At 46.1% G+C, this 14,195-nt stretch overlaps 1 non-coding gene across 1 annotated transcript; it reads left to right on the top strand.

Annotated features, from left to right (window-relative positions):
- The first annotated feature begins 12,879 nt into the window (after window positions 1–12,879).
- Trnas-cga (transfer RNA serine (anticodon CGA)) lies at window positions 12,880–12,954 on the top strand. The gene has a single exon. It is a non-coding gene; the product is annotated as a tRNA-Ser (tRNA).
- The last annotated feature ends 1,241 nt before the right edge of the window (window positions 12,955–14,195 follow it).

Genomic DNA, 14,195 nt, shown 5'->3' with positions numbered 1-14,195 from the left:
CTCCTGAATGGACGCTACGAAAGGATGGCGACGACAGTACTGGCCGATAGCTTGTAGGCTGCTCAAGGAGTCAGTACATGGGAGAAATGACTCGCCTGGGCATGAGAGGACTTGCTCAAGAGCACGAGACATGGCCGCCAGCTGTGCAGTGAAAACACTGCAGCCATCTGCCAATGAGTGCTGTTCAGCATGTCCTCCATGAACATACGGAAAGCCTACATGACCGTCACCCATCGAGCCGTCGGTGTAAACCACTTCATGGACCTGGTACATGTTGAGAATCGAGAGGAAGTAATAGCGGAGAGTCGCAGGGTTAACGGAGTCATGCAAAAGGTCCAGAAGAATCTGCAGCCTATGTGTACACCATGGAGGTGTACGTGAATGGACCTTCAGGAGAGGTGGTAACGGGAAGGACTCCAGTTCAGACGGAAGGGACTGGAGACGAACCGCAATCGTAAGCTCTGACCTGGGCCACCAATGCGGGAGATAAACCGCCATGGTTGGGAAAAGAAGACGGAAACTAGAATGCGCAGGAGAATGCATCGTAACTGGTGAGCAGTTGTGTAAGCCTAACATTCAACGGAGGGACTCTGGCCTCCACCAGGACACTGGTTCCGGACTCGTTTTAAAAGCTCCCATCGCTAGGCGAACACCACAGTGATGCACTGGGTCGAGTAAACGCAACGCAGAGGGCGCCGCCAAACCGTAAACCAGGCTCCCATAGTCAAGGCGGAATTGAACAAGGGCTCTGTACAGCTGCAGCAGCTTAGAGCGATCTGCACTCCAGTTGGTGTTACTCAGGCAGCGGAGGGCATTGAGGTGCTATCACCACTTCCGCTGAAGCTGACGAAGGTAAGGTAGCCAAGTCAATTGGGCATCGAAAACCAGACCTAAGAATCTGTGTGTCTCCTCTATGTTGAGTGGATCGTCATTAACGTGAAGTTCTGGTTCTGGATAAACGGTGCGACGCTGACAGAAATGCTTGACACACAACTTTGAGACCGAAAACTGGAAGCCATGGGCTAGAGCCCATAGCTGTGCCTTCTGAATGGCTTCCTGTAGGCGCTGTTCAGCAACACCAGTACTCGAGGAGCAGTACGAAATGCGGAAGTCATCCGCATACAGAGAAGGTGAGACTGACTGCCCTACAGCGGCTGCTAGACCATCAATAGCCATTAAAAATAGAGAAACACTCAATACGGAGCCCAACTGAACGTCATTCTCCTGAATACAGGGGGAACTATGGGAGGCACCGACTTGGACACAGAAAGTACGGAGCGACAGGAAGTTTTCGATAAAAATCGGGAGTGGGCCCCAGAGACCCCACTCGTACACTGTGACAAGGATATGATGTCGCCAGGTCGTGTTTTATGTTTTACGTAAGTCAAAAAAAGACCTCATTCAGATGCTGACGTCTGTAAATGGGTGTTTGGACGGCAGACTCGAGGGACATGAGATTATCAGTGGTAGAGCTAGCCTGGCAGAAGCTGCCTTGACGTGGAGCCAGTAGGCCATGTGACTCCAGGACCCAACCCAACCGCCGACACACCGTATGTTCCAGCAGCTTACAAAGAAAAAATGAAGTTGGTGAGGCTGATGGACCGGTAACTATCCACATCAAGCGGGTTTTCACCATGTAAGGTTATGGTTAGGTGGTTTATTATTCTACGACTGAACACAACTGTGTAAGCTGTAATGAGATTGTTTAATATTGCAATTTTGTCACGGAAATACACAGTTTACAATGTGACGATGTTAAGACAGTTGTCAAAATGATGCATCCTGGCCTCTGAAAATGAACTAATCCTAAACACAACAGTATTAAATTTTAACTCTCAGAAAGTTAAATAATCCTAAACATAACAATATTAAATTTTAACTAGAAGTTTCTCTAAAAATTATTCTTACAATTACGTTATGATGTTGGCCAGTACTACGATAAATTATCTGATTCCGGTTCAAAGTTCGGTACTACAAGGTGCATTCAAGTTCTAAGGCCACCGATTTTTTTTCTCCAGACTGGAAAGAGATAGAAACATGCGCATTGTTTTAAAATGAGGCCGCGTTCATTGTCAATACATCCCAGAGATGGCAGCACCGTATGGCAGATGGAATTTTATCGCCAGCGGCGAGAATGAGAACTGTTTTAAATACTTATAATGGCGATGTTTTCCTTACTTGACTAGCGTGCAATCATTCGTTTTCTGAATTTGCGTGGTGTGAAACCAATTGAAATTCATCGACAGTTGAAGGAGACATGTGGTGATGGAGTTATGGATGTGTCGAAAGTGCGTTCGTGGGTGCGACAGTTTAATGAAGGCAGAACATCGTGTGACAACAAACCGAAACAACCTTGGGCTCGCACAAGCCGGTCTGACGACATGATCGAGAAAGTGGAGAGAACTGTTTTGGGGGATCGCCGAATGACTGTTGAACAGATCTCCTCCAGAGTTGGCATTTCTGTGGGTTCTGTGCACACAATCCTGCATGACGACCTGAAAATGCGAAAAGTGTCATCCAGGTGAATGACACGAATGCTGACGGACGACACATGGCTGCCCGTGTGGCATGTTGCCAAGCAATGTTGACACGCAACGACAGGACGAATGGGACTTTCTTTTCGTCGGTTGTGACAATGGATGAGACGTGGATGCCATTTTTCAATCCAGAAACAAAGCGCCAGTCAGCTCAATGGAAGCACACAGATTCACCGCCACCAAAAAAATTTCGGGTAACCGGCAGTGCTGAAAAAATTATGGTGTCCATGTTCTGGGACAGCGAGGGCGTAATCCTTACCCATTGCGTTCCAAAGGGCACTACGGTAACAGGTGCATCCTACGAAAATGTTTTGAAGAACAAATTCCTTCCTGCACTGCAACAAAAACGTCCGGGAAGGGCTGCGCGTGTACTGTTTCACCAAGACAACGCACCCGCACATCGAGCTAACGTTACGCAACAGTTTCTTCGTGATAACAACTTTGAAGTGATTCCTCAAACTCCCTACTCACCTGACCTGGCTCCTAGTGACTTTTGGCTTTTTCCAACAATGAAAGACACTCTCCGTGGCCGCACATTCACCAGCCGTGCTGCTATTGTCTCAGCGATTTTCCAGCGGGCAAAACAGACTCCTAAAGAAGCCTTCGCCGCTGCCATGGGGTCATGGCGTCAGCGTTGTGGAAAAATGTGTACGTCTGCAGGGCGATTACGTCGAGAAGTAACGCCAGTTTCATAGATTTCGGGTGAGTAGTTAATTAGAAAAAAAATCGGAGGCCTTAGAACTTGAATGCACCTCGTATTTTTAGGATGGCAAGTCTATGGAGGACTGTTAGTTTTGTGACAAGTTGAGCAAAAGATTATCCAAGGTCGCTCGGGTTTAGAGTGCACGTAAGCTGGGGAACCAACAAGTTTACACCGGTGCACATGGTATTTACCTTAGCTGTGATGAGCTGTCCTCTGCCTGGCTGCTTTCACCCTCTGAAATTCATATAAAACTAATTGAACCTTTGCTGAATTTTCCAGCAGAAACTCTCCCTACATTTCTCGATATGCGAGAAAACATGAACTCATCCCTAGTCTCAGACTATGGCGATATACATGTGCATGGCTGGAGCAGTTTGCATATTATAATGCCCGCTCAGTTCTCACAAGAACAATTAACTAACTAGCTGATTTGTGCCTCTACAGCTGGAGCTCAACGACACTACAGCTAATATCAAGCTAAATGTCAGCCGCAGTGTTCACACAAATTGCCCCTCTGTGTTGTACAGAGCGTTATGCGCCCCATACTGCACTTGACGCCAATTCAGAGAAGAGTCACTGAAAATTGCTGTCTTGTCTTTCTCATAGCCGAACTGCCTCCTCACCTGGGTTCATTCATTCTCCACATCACGGCTTTTTTCGACTAATAAGAGCGTTGTTCTTGTTTTGTGGAAACTCTACCAATCGCAAGGGACCTACCACTAAACTGCGCCGAAATCTCGGCACTTTACTCCTCCCCAGTGCGTTTCCGCCCATCGGACGTTTTGTGCCCGCTCCCCTAAAAAGTTACATGTGTCTGTCATGTGTGTACCACTTGCAGTTCACGTGATCGAATGTGTCACTGGTTTTGTTCGTATCCACTTGGAATTCTGAAACTGTTTTATAAAGCTCTTTCTGTCCTCCTCCTGGTGGCCCGACCCATTACTCTCTCTCCTGCCTGAGTCACTTGGTCAGTCGGTCGTTTACTCTCGCCTGGGACGCCCTTAAGTGGTTTCCGAGGTACGCCCTGTGGCACAGCATTCGCTTCTGCCTGCCCTTGCTTCCAAACCAAAACGTTTCATTTCGCTACTTGTTCCACCTTCTACTCACAGACATGCATTATATAGTATTGGTGTGTTAGTACTGTTGATTGTCATTCCTTTTGCATTACATACTGATAGGCAAAATTGCTCATTAAGTTAGGCATCGTATTCATCTTCCTGTTGCGATGCGTAAAGTTCTTATGTAAGGTGCGAAACTGACATTCCTTTATTCTGACACCTTGCAATTGGGCTTGAGCACCCGAATAATGGTGCACTCCCGCCATTGCTATGGAAAGACGCCATCGCATCAGATCCAGTTGAAGATGATGAGCAGGTGTCGCTTGTAGTAAGACAAGAGGTGTTTAATCATCTGACTGCCGATCCAATCTGACCCAGGAGCTGTGTCGGGGCAACGTGCAAGGGTGCTCAGGAGCTCCCACTCTGTAAATGGGGCGTTATAGGGTTCACTGTGGCATGTAGTGAACGAGAGGTCTTTCCACCCACTGTTTAGGATGCGTTTTCATCGGTAGAGAGCACGCCATTGATATTAACTCCAGGGACACCTGCTGGAGTCTGACACCCAAAAAGACGTCGGATCTTCGTGCAGACTTGGGAAGGTAACATATGGCACCCAATGGTCGACATGTACCTCTCCCAACACGCTGGAGCCACTTAAAGACTGTAGGTGCTCTAGGGAAGAGTGCCGCTGATATCGCTGTAGAGCTCGCCAACGCTCCTTAATTGCCTTAGCGACTTCCGGCGACCACCACGTGACTGCCTTTCGCTGGGGGCAACCTAGAGAACGAGGGATCGCGTTTTCCGCCGCAGAAATCATCGTTGTAGTGACCTGCTCAATCACAAGATCGATGGAACCATGTAAAGGAGATTCAATGATGAAAGCAGAGGTGAAGGCTTCCCAGTCTGCCTATTTTAAAGCCCATCTGGGTAGGCGTCCGTGGGCATGACGACAGGGAGTGACAGGAAGATGGGGAAGTGGTCACTACCACACAGATCGTCATGTTTTCTCCAGTGGAAGGATGGGAGAAGGCCAGGACTGCAAACCGAGAAATCAATGGCCAAATATGTGTCATGCTCCTCACTGAAATGTGTGGGGGCACCTGTATTTAAGATTCAGAGGTCGAGTTGTGACAGTAAATTTTCGACCTCCCTACCTCAGCCAGTATGCATGGCGCCACCCCACAAGAGGTTATGAGCATTAAAATCTCCAAAACGTAGGAAAGGTTTAGGGAGTTTATCAATCAGTACAGCTAATACGTTCAGGGGTACTGCACCATCTGGAGGAAGATACACATTGCAGACAGTTATTTCCTTCGTCGTTCTCATCACCACAGCTACAGCTTCAAGAGGGGTTTGAAGGGGCACAGCTTCACTAAATATTGAGTTCAGGGCATAGACACAAACTCCACCTGACACACTATTAAAGTAACTACAGATCCTGTAATATCCCTTTTAACTGCAGAGTGCAGGGGTCAGCGTTGCCAGGAACCAGGTTCCCTGTAGAGCAATGTGGAAAGCAGCTTTAAAGCTTAACAGTTGCTGTAGCTCAGCCAGATGATGGAAAAAACCGCCGCAATTCCACAGGAGGATTACGTGGTCGTGAGACTGAGAAGGCATGAAACACTCAATGAGGCAGTCTACGCCTCAGGGTCACCTGCTGCCACAAGATGAGTACCTGCACGATCGACATCCATTGTGTCTGAGAGCCCAGCGAGATCTAGGTCCTCAGTGGACACCAGAATCTCCACCTCATCTTCAGACACAGAGCATGTAGGTGGTGGTGGTGGTGGTGGTGGTGGTGGTATTGGAGGTGGTGGTGGTACCACCATAATGCCTTGGTTCTCGGGGGTTCTTTTATTTTTAGGTATCTCTTGCTGTTCCTTAGGTTTGTGTGGCTGGGAGGGCATCACTGATTCAGTCTCAGGGACTGAGGAGGACCATGATAGTAGACGGACAAGGTTCACATCAGGCCACACTGCATTTTTGCCAAATTTATTCAAGATGGCGGCGATGACGTCATCCAAGATGGCGGAATGTAGACTTGGCAACATCGCATGATGTCATCCAAGATGGCGGATTTTGGTGGGAGAATAGTCCAATTGTGCTATGTCCACTAACCTAAGCCTCCAGAAGAAAAAATGGCTGGAAGTTTGAATTCCAACAGGATAATGCATGCAAAGACCGTACTCGTCTTTATTATTATTCATTATCATTTATTAACATTCATTATCATTTATTATCATTCCTGATCATTTATTATTATATGCCTACCTCCACTAGAAAATAGCGCCAATTTCGAATTCCAACACGATATTGTCTCGAAAACTGTGCTTCTATTTATTATTATCATATATTATTTATTCAAGATGTCTGATTCTCTCGGCGAGAAAGCCATTTTCCTTACATCCATAACAAAAATCTGTTCAGTTCAAATCCCAACACCACAATTTATCACACGTACGAACTTTCTCCTTCACTTATCTTTTTTCACTGGTAGCCTATCATAATCGCGTCAAATAATAAACTGCTCTTATAGTAACGTAAGTCACGTCCTTTGATTTTGCAGGGGGAAAAGACGGAAGACTTTATTTCAAGCAGTACGGTCATCACTTGTTCTCCAACACAGTCAGCACACACATCTTTGATATCACAGTGCAGTCACCATGACATCCGCGCTCCAACTGAATTAGTTCAAATCCTCGCAACCCCCTGGCCAGCGCACGGACACACTGCCTACACCAGTCACGTGAGGCGGCCGGCCACTAGCACGGGGGGCGAGCCCAGCGATCGCTCCCACGCCGCAAACATGTTTACGCTGGAACTTGCTGAGTTTGACGTCACAGCGGCCCCCTGTCAGATCACCATGTGTATTCGTGGCCTCCGCACGTTTCCCGCCAAAATTGTCTGCCTTGGAGCTGAATCACACAACGGTCAACCGTTCGCTGCCACACTTTTGGCGCCACCGCTCACCGTCCACCTCGTGCCCCTGTGCGAGCGAGAACACAGTGCTACACTTTTGGCGGCAAAGTTTGCTCGACAGTGGAATCCGCTATGACTGTATAACAACACGCTTTGACCACACTAGAATGCCCGCTAACTGACTCGCTCTCCCGCGCGCGCGTAATAACTGTACAATCGCTGCGCCGCAAGGATACGTTTGGCGCCAGAGTTTGACCGACAGTGGAATCCACCATGACCATATAACAGTGCGTTTGCTCGTCGCGAGAACGCTCGCTAATTCACTCTCACCACCCCGCTATATTAAATAATTGAATTTACAATTTCATATACGTGTGCAAACGTGTTCAACTCCCTAATTTCAACTACTTTTCGAGGACCAGACCGCCACCTCCTCCTCCTAGGAACCAGCGCCAAGTTTGAAATCTGCCAGTAAAAATCTCTTGTGCTTCCGCCACCAACCTAAGAAAATTGTTTCAAACTAAGCCACCTGCACTCAACCTCTTCCTACACGTTTCTGGTAAATGGACTCACCCTGCACTAGGTCCATGAATAGAGGAACGAATTTACTTTATTTACGAATGGAGTATATGTATCACACCGACATGTCCCACATCATACAGCCCTGCAAAACACTCATACATAACTCATTTATAATGTTCTAGACACACGCTTGCTAATTGTAAACAGTTAAAAATAACTCATAGCACAGCCTACAGACATGCGAACCGCTCATAAATAATGCAAAACATTTTCCTCCAAATAGCCAAACAACAGCTAATTTTCGGAAATAATTTCAGTGCATAGGCTGATGGAAGGAGGAACGAGTGTACTTTATTTATTTGCGACATATCTTTTTGAAACTTTTACTTATCATAGGTTTCGATATGTAAGGCTGACATAAGGCAGTTTCTGAACTCTAGTAGTGCACTACACTTGGCAACACAACCACACCCATCAAGATATTCATTCCAATCCAGACCTGTAACTCCTCTACAGATAAATTTGTCCAGTTATTTGTCTACTCACTCATATTTTGACCAGATTGCCGTTATTGCGCAAAAACAGCTCTGACTGCGCTGTGCTGCTCGGGGAAGTAAGGAAGGGCTGCACTTTATTTATTTGGAGCCCTTTTATTTAGTCATGGAGTATATATGTCACAAAACACCCGCACTGATCCAACTGTGGTCATCTGACACAGGCCACAAACACGTAAACAAGTCCTAATTTCACCACACAATAGCAAACAGCTCTTAAATAATGCAGTACACAATATCAGCAGACGAGCTCTGTACTCTTAAAATCTCCAAATAAAGCACCGCACAGTGCACAGACATGCTCGCAAAATAGTGCAACAGACGCACCCAAACACCACCAGCTGCCAAACCAACCAAAAGTCTCTGCTCGGCCTCCCCCAAACGTGATCTCAACACAATCGCATTCGCACCTATCACCGGAGAAATTGATATCGCCTATGCGCCTTAGATTACGCTCCAAGGCAGGCCGCGCCCGCGTGCGGTTGGCGGTGAAGGGGGTTCCAGAATCTCCACCCAAGTTCAGCTTCCGAGCGCTCGTGACAGCAGACACATGTGAAAGCTGCATTGTTCCTCTCATGTATACCACCGGTGTCTCACGTCTGGACCTGCCTTCACGTCTATTGACAGAATAGCTCATAGCTCACTGACACACTCGATTAACGCGGCCGGGAAAACATTTACTACTCGCATGCAACCGAGATGATGACAGAAAACCAATCACTCAGATCTGCGCTGCAGGCACGTGTAATCATTGAGAACACACTATTTTTTTCCAACAACGTATTTAACCATACAGTATATCTATCACGCTATCACAAAACACCAATCCCAGATGTGCCCTGGGCCATGTTGCACAGCCCACAGACACGCAATCATAATTTCAGTACACACTATAGCAAACTGCTACTAAATAATACATCACACAGATGTGTAGATACGCTCAGTACTCGTAAACTATCCTAATAACGCATAGCAGAGCCTGCACATCCGCTCGCAAAATAACTCAGCAGACGTGCGCAGGTACCCCCACTCTGCACCCTGCCCACAGGATCGTGAAGTCACCCATCCGTCTGATTTCAGACCTCGCACAGCCCCTGCTCGGCTTCAGCAAGTGTGAGTTGGCGCGGTCAATGTGCTCGTCAGCGGTCAAAGCACGCACATACGTCCGGCCAGGACCGCGATCCCGAGCCGCGACCACCAAACGCGGGTGAAAGTCAACTTTATATCAACGTAGCATAATTCCAAAACGCAGCCTCCATACGCTAGACACATCACAGCAGCACATGTCTTTACGTCCTATGACACTGTAGCACACTGTGCATTGCTCCTCACACGACATTACACGGCCCTTTAACTGAACATAACTACACATCCCTGCTCTCACCACGTCGCGTGACCAGCCATCCAAAAACCTTCTCAATATTATTCTTACTTTACAACATTTTTAAAAAATAAGATCTAATTTACACCTCCCACCACACCTAACCTCACACCCGTCCCACCACCAACATACGCAAACGTCCTCAACCCTATCTTGACACTCTTATATCACCCCAGAAACCATGCCCATCAATCAATTTACCATTCTCATCCCCTCTTTTCGAATTACAAACGTAGCATCTATCCAAACACCAATCAACCCATCTTTCTCACACTTTCAACAGTAAAATTAATTTTACACACACCCAGAAATACCAGACGCAATTAAAGAGTCAAACTTTTATACAGAGCATCAAGCACATATGACACGCACACGAATATTCAAAGCCTGGTCCATATTTACCACCTCCACCTTAAATTAAATATTATTACCACTACCACAACATTCTGCCAGCGCTCGATTTGTACCTATTTTTCCGCTCTTAACTGTTGTCACTAGCGGTCGAATATCACTATCTATAGATTGCATAAATTTCCACATAAAAAAAATCTCGCCCCGCATCATTCAGCTATCACTTGCTCTTATCTAATAATTCATCCTTCAGGTCTGGGGGCAAGGTCATCCCTTTCTTCCTTTCTTTCTTTCCCTCCTTCCTTCCTTCTTTCAGTAGCAGAGTTATTTTTTTTTTTTTTTTTTTTTTTTTTTTTTTTTTTTTTTTACAGTGGTAGCTGAACTGCGCCATCAACTTAACATCACCATTCGCGAAACATGTCTTCAAATACGTAAACACACTTACTCAATTACACAGCGGTCCCGCTGAGGACATGACTGTCAATATTACAGTTCTTTATCCAATGACCACCGAAACAAGTACTAAATGCTCAAACTAATCCCATAGCGCCATACAAAGCGAGTGTCCGAGCGCCACCGGCGGCATGTCAAAGCCACATAGCTGTCCATCTAAACAGCCGTCCACTCAGCCCCAGGACCAGAATACTTTAGTGGGCTCTCCCTATACCTGCTCTCCAGCTATTGCCTAACAACATACAGTGCACAAATGGATTCCTGCATAGCGCAGATCTCTATCTCCCCCTTGCATCTCCAACAGGAGATGTAAACAGTGTCTTCCCCAGCCAGCGAATCCAACGTCATTCACCCTTCGCTGACAATTTCCACTCGCATATATAAAACCATATTCACCCCTGCCAAAACTCACTTAATATTAAAAAAGCATTCTCCCTTTCTAAGCATAGATGAGTATGCATTTATCTTCACCCATCAGATTTCTGCAATTTAAGTCAGAGGAAGACATATCTATTACCTTCTGCAACTTGTCTATAAACAGAACGATCTCAGTTACTACAACAGGACCTTATTTTGACCATCCGCCGGAAATGCACGCAATGTTGTACGCCTCAAACTAGGTACAAGTACAACAGATCCTCAACACCCTATCATCTTTATCCTCTACCATCAAACAGTGAAAAAGTCACGAAGGCACCAATGCGATCCACCTCCAGCGCGGACAAACTGAATTCACAATACTCCCCCCCCCCCCCCCCCCCGAATAACTCAGTGTGCAACCATCCAAGAATTCCTAACAGCTCACCAAATCCAACACCTCAAACGACAGATGCCTATATGAACAATATCATATTAAATATACACACACGCTGTAGAGACCCTTTAAAGTTTGATCATCCATACTCTAAGCGAATGAAAAGCTGCCTCTGGCCCTTGTTCAAACAGTGTTTCCTAACACGCTTTTGCACACTGTCGAGAATTTCATCTTTCTGCTGTGACTTCGAAGTCATTGTCTGATTCTAAACAGACATTAACACGGACTGATGCACGGCCTCTCACAGGAAACTATACCTTGCACCTTATAAATCATATTCTTACAGTTGATAGCATAACAATGAATGATTTTAAATAAAGGACAGCAACAACACAAGGAAAATAGAAGAGGCTGCTGGCGTTGTAGCGACTTCCCTCGAAAGTGATTGACCACCTCTACATTTAAACTCATATGTCGCAGTGACCGAATAGTTTATTATAACTCTGTGGTCCATTTCTAGTGATTGGTCATTTTTGCACACAAGTACAGGATCACCGTTTTCGGTGCTAGCAACCCTGGAAGTTGCGGTCCATCAACCAAAATTTCTCCCACAACTCAACCAAGCATTGTCAGTCAATTATTATGTCGTACCCAATGCACAGATGCGATGGATAAGACACCACCGATCTCCTGTAATATTATCCATCACAGCTGATATCGCGAAAAATTTTACAGTAAGTCCAACACTGGCCAATCATGTGAGAGCTTGTTTCCTTAATTTCAGTATCATAGCTAAACCATACATCCTCTACTTCACAAGTATCATTTCGACCATTCATAGAAGACTGCTCAGCACGTCCACTCACACTTAATTCTCTAACACACAAAAGACGATCAAATTATACCAGACAACGCTATACATATTTCTAAGACCTTGCGCATAGTACTCGATCAATCTCTCTGCATATGGCGGTCACAGAGCTATCTAGTCCTCTTACGTTAAAAGACCATCCTCACCTCAGCATTGACCTACCTACCCCGCAACATCGCCACCCAATTATTCCTCAACCGAGCAGATGGACACTCACTTTGTATGGCGCTATGGGACTAGTTTGAGCATTTAGTACTTGTTTCAGTGGTTATTGGATAAAGAACTGCAATATTCCAGAATGAGATTTTCACTCTGCAGCGGAGTGTGCGCTGATATGAAACTTCCTGGCAGATTAAAACTCCTTTCTTTCAGGAGTGCTAGTTCTGCAAGTTTCGCAGGAGAGCTTCTGTAAAGTTTGGAAGGTAGGAGACGAGGTACTGGCAGAAGTAAAGCTGTGAGTAGCGGGCGTGAGTCGTGCTTCGGTAGCTCAGTTGGTAGAGCACTTGCCCGCGAAAGGCAAAGGTCCCGAGTTCGAGTCTCGGTCGGGCACACAGTTTTAATCTGCCAGGAAGTTTCATATCAGCGCACACTCCGCTGCAGAGTGAAAATCTCATTCTGGAAACATCCCCCAGGCTGTGGCTAAGCCATGTCTCCGCAATATCCTTTCTTTCAGGAGTGCTAGTTCTGCAAGTTTCGCAGGAGAGCTTCTGTAAAGTTTGGAAGGTAGGAGACGAGGTACTGGCAGAAGTAAAGCTGTGAGTACCGGGCGTGAGTCGTGCTTCGGTAGCTCAGTTGGTAGAGCACTTGCCCGCGAAAGGCAAAGGTCCCGAGTTCGAGTCTCGGCCGGGCACACAGTTTTAATCTGCCAGGAAGTTTCAACTGCAATATTGACGGTCATGTCCTCAGCGGGACAGCTGTGTAATTGAGTAAGTGTGTTTACGTATTTGAAGATATGTTATGTGAATGGTGATGTTAAGTTGATGGCACAGTTTAGCTACCACTGTAGAAAAAAAAAAAAAAAAAAAAAAAAAAACAAGCCGCTGCGACGTCAAACTCAGCAAGTTCCAGCGCGTCCAGCGGAAACGTGTTTACGACGTGGGAGGGATCGCTGGGCTTGCCCCCCGCGCTAGTGGCCGGCCGCCTCACGTGACAGGCATAGGCAGTGTCTCCACGCGCTGGCCAGGGGGTGGCGAGGATTTGAACTAATTTAGTTGGAGCGCGGACGTCGTGGTGACTGCACTGCGATATTAAACATTTGTGTGCTGACTGTGTTTGAGAACAAGTGATGACCGTACTGCTTGAAATAAAGTCTTCAGTCCCTTCTCCCCTGCAAAATCAAAGGACGTGACTTATGTTACTATAAGAGCAGTTTATTATTTGATGCGATTATGATAGGCTACCAGTGAAAAAAGATAACTGAGGGAGAAAGTTCGTACGTGTGATCAATTGTGGTGTTGGGATTTGAACTTGTGCTAGATTTTTGTTATGGATGTAAGGAAAATGGCTTTCTCGCTGAGAAAATCGGACATCTTGAATAAATGATAATAATAAATAGAAGCACAGTTTTCGAGACAATATTGTGTTGGAATTTGAATTCGGCGCAATTTTCTAGTGGAGGTAGGCATATAATAATAAATGATAAGGAATGATAATAAATGACAATGAATGATAATGAATGTTAATAAATGATAATAATAATAGACGAGTACAGTCTTTGCATGCATTATCCTGTTGGAATTCAAACTTCCCGCCATTTTTTCTTCTGGAGGCTTAGGTTAGTGGACATAGCACAATTGGACTATTCTCCCGCCAAAATCCGCCATCTTGGATGACGACATGGGATGTTGTCAAGTCTACATGCCGCCATTTGGATGACGTCATTGCCGCCATCTTGGATAAATTTGGCAACAATGCAGCATGGCCTGATGCGAACCTTGTCCCTCTACTCATGATGCCCTACAACCAGCTACCTGTGGTTTCTTCAGCCACTGAGGATGAGCATGAAGCCCAATGACCAACTGCTTTTGGGCTCTTCAGCCACTGGCGGGTGTCAGCTTTCCCACTGGTCGGATCCTGGGAAGGGAGCGACCCA

Source organism: Schistocerca cancellata, chromosome 5, assembly GCF_023864275.1.
Source record: "Schistocerca cancellata isolate TAMUIC-IGC-003103 chromosome 5, iqSchCanc2.1, whole genome shotgun sequence".
In the NCBI taxonomy this organism is placed as follows: Eukaryota; Metazoa; Arthropoda; class Insecta; order Orthoptera; family Acrididae; genus Schistocerca; species Schistocerca cancellata.
The sequence above is the reverse complement of the archived record's forward strand: the minus strand, read 5'-3'. Positions and strand labels throughout refer to the sequence as shown.